Source organism: Bubalus bubalis, chromosome 5 (genome assembly GCF_019923935.1).
Source record: "Bubalus bubalis isolate 160015118507 breed Murrah chromosome 5, NDDB_SH_1, whole genome shotgun sequence".
Lineage (NCBI taxonomy): Eukaryota > Metazoa > Chordata > Mammalia > Artiodactyla > Bovidae > Bubalus > Bubalus bubalis.
The window spans coordinates 130,704,856-130,708,007 of NC_059161.1; positions in this window are offsets into that span (position 1 = coordinate 130,704,856).

A 3,152-nucleotide genomic window follows, 5' to 3' on the forward strand; every position below is an offset into this window, starting at 1 on the left:
TCAGAGTCCTTATAGCGGTGTCCAAGGGTGTGTGATATTTTCCGTGGTCAGCTTATCTTTGTTGAACTGGCACTGCATGTTGTAGCTGGTTGACCTGGGCAGAGACAAAACAGGTTAGACAATTGACAGTACATGGAATAATCATAGGCATCATCAATGTAGCATAACGAGGATTAGTAGGGACATTGGTCAATTTTAAATTCACATCACCAGCATGGCTCAAGTCCCTCCTTGTTCAGGGATCAGAAGATCTATCTCCTGTCTATTTTGGAGTACAGTCTCTGTCAAGCTGTGTTGGCTCCTTAGAGTTATCCTGAGAAATCTTATCCCCAGAAACCAGATTTTGGGGGTGTTCATTAGAATGACACTCATTGGTAGTTCTAAATAGGTATCTGAGATCTCCCAGGGGCTCACAGGTGTATTGAGTGTCCTCTTCTGTTTTCTTCCACGGCTTGACTCGTGAGTAGTGAATCCAGGAGTCATGTCCTGGTACCTTGACTGCTGTGGGGGTAGAAAGTATTACAGGGTAGGGGCCCTTCCATGTGGACTGGACTTTAATAAGGACTTGAGTCCCTGGAGCACATAGTGGTGACTCCTTAGAATATTTTGGGTCCTGGTTGACACCCCACAAGCGTATATCCTGTTGGAATTGCCCAATGGCCACAGTATAAGACTGGAGGGTCTGAGCCTCTGGATCTAGGAAGAGGTCAATGACATAAACAAAAGGTCTGCCATATAGTATCTCATAAGGACTAAGACCAACCTGTTCCTTAGGGGCAGTGCGGGTGCGGAGGAGAGTTATTGGTAAAGCCTCCTTCCATCCCAGGGAGGTCTCCTGGGTTATCTTTTTTATCGCTGATTTTAAGAATTGATTGGCTCTTTCTACTTTTCCTGAAGACTGAGGCCTCCAGGCACAATGGAGATAATAAGTAATGCCCAATGCTTTCGAGACCCCTCAGGTGACCTTAGAAGTAAATGATGTCCCACTGTCACTTTGTAATGACCTGGGCAGACCAAATCTCAAAATGATTTCATGGAGCAGTTTTTTAACTACCTCCTCAGCCTTCTCGGTCCGGGTGGGAAAGCCTTCAATCCATCCTGTGAATTATCTATCATAACTAATAGGTATTTATACCCTTGAGAAACTGGCATCTGGGTGAAGTCCATCTGCCAGTCCTCTCCTGGGTAGGCCCCACGTCGTTGGACAGGCTGGGCCAGCTGGGGTCTTCAAGCTCCTTGAGGGTTGTTTAATTGGCAAGTGGGACAAGAGGAGACCACCTGTCTTATAGTTGTTTGGAGGCCTGTTCCTCTGAAGGACCTTTCTAGTAATCTTTGGAGGGCCTTTTCTCCTAAATGAGTAGTGGCATGTAAGGAGTTAACGAACTTCCATTGGAGGCTTCCAGGCAGAAAAAGGAGTCCCTCCTTTTGGAACCACCCCATATGATCTTCTTGAAAGCCCTCACTCTTAGCTTTAAGAGTCTCACCTTCAGTATATGAAGGAGTTTCTGGCAAATTAGTCTGTGGAACTAAGGTGGCAATCCCTATTAGGTCATGGTTCTGTAATGCTGCTCTCCTAGCTGCCTGATCAGCTGCTTGGTTCCCTCGTGCCACTTCTGTGCTCCCTTTTTGGTGTCCTTTACATTGGGAGACTGAAACCTCAGCGGGCAGGTGGACTGCCTCCAAGAGTCGAAGAAGCTGATCACCACATTTGATTGGGGACCCTCGGGGGGTCAAGGGGCCCCTTTCTTTCCAAACAGCAGCATGTGCATGTAGCACCAGAAAGGCATATGGAGTCAGTGTAAATGGCTATTCTTTTTCCTTTTCCCAGCTCTAAAGCTCGAGTCAGGGCTATGAGCTCAGCCAATTGGGCAGAAGTCCCTGGTGGCAGAGGCTTAGCCTCTACGGTCTCAAAATTGGAGACTACTGCATACCCAGCTCTTCTTTTTCCATCCAAGACAAAGCTGCTTCCATCAGTGTACCAGATTTCTTCAGGATTGGTCAGAGGATCTTCTGACAATCCCTCTCGGGGTTTTGTCCAGTGGTCCAAGGTTTCTAGACAAGAGTGAAAGGGGAGAGAGCCCTCGGGGGTAGGCAGGAGGGTGGCTGTGTTAAGAACCTCACAAGGGGATATAGTGAGGCCTGGATTTTCCATCAGCATTACTTGATATCTGAGGAGTCTTTGATCAGATATCCATAAATGGCCTCTCCCATTTAGGAGTTGTTTTAGTTGGTGGCTGGTAAAAATAGTTTGCCCCCAAAGAAGAGTTTTAAAGCATCTTCTATCATGATTGCAATAGCTGCAAGATTTCGAAGGCAGGGGGGCCAACCTGGGGCAGTTGGATCGAGCCTCTTGGATAAATAAGCTACAGGCTGGGGCTCAGATCCCAGCCTTTGAGTTAACACTCCCGAGGCTATTCCCTCTCTTTCATGGACATAAAGTTGGAATGCTTTTTATGGGCCTGGCAACCTCAAGGCAGGTGCCTGAGTTAAGCCCGTTTTCGTGTAGCCTCTGCCTCCTTTTGAGGAGTTCCCCACATCAGTGGGATTGAATCATCTCGTCCCTTTAAGCTTTCATATAAAGGCTGGGCAATTAGACCATAGTTGAGTATCCAGATTCTACAATAACCAGTTAGCCCCAGGAAAGCTCACAATTGTTTTCGAGTCGTGGGGGAGGGCAACTGGAGGACTCCTTGTACCCGATCAGAGGACAGCCTCCTGGACCCGTGTGTAATCTGAACTCCCAGGTACGTGACCTTTGTCTCTACCATCTGTGCCTTAGCACGGGAGACTTTATATCCCTTTCTGCCAAGAAGTTTAGAACCTGAATTGCATGTTCTTGGGCACTTTTCTCATCTGGAGAGCAGATTAGTAGGTCATCTACATATTGTAATATTTTCCCATTAGGTCCCAGGTCCAGATCTAGGAGATCCCGGCTAACGGCCTGTCCAAACAAGTGGGGGCTATCTCTGAACCCCTGAGGTAATACTGTCCAAGTCATCTGTTGGTGTTTTCCTCCTGGAGCCTCCCACTCAAAGGCAAAAAGATATTGAGATTCTTTAGCCAGTGGTATGCAAAAAAATGCATCTTTGAGATCCAAGACTGTAAACCACTTGGCACTGGGTGGGATTTCTCCGAAGATTACATAGGGATTG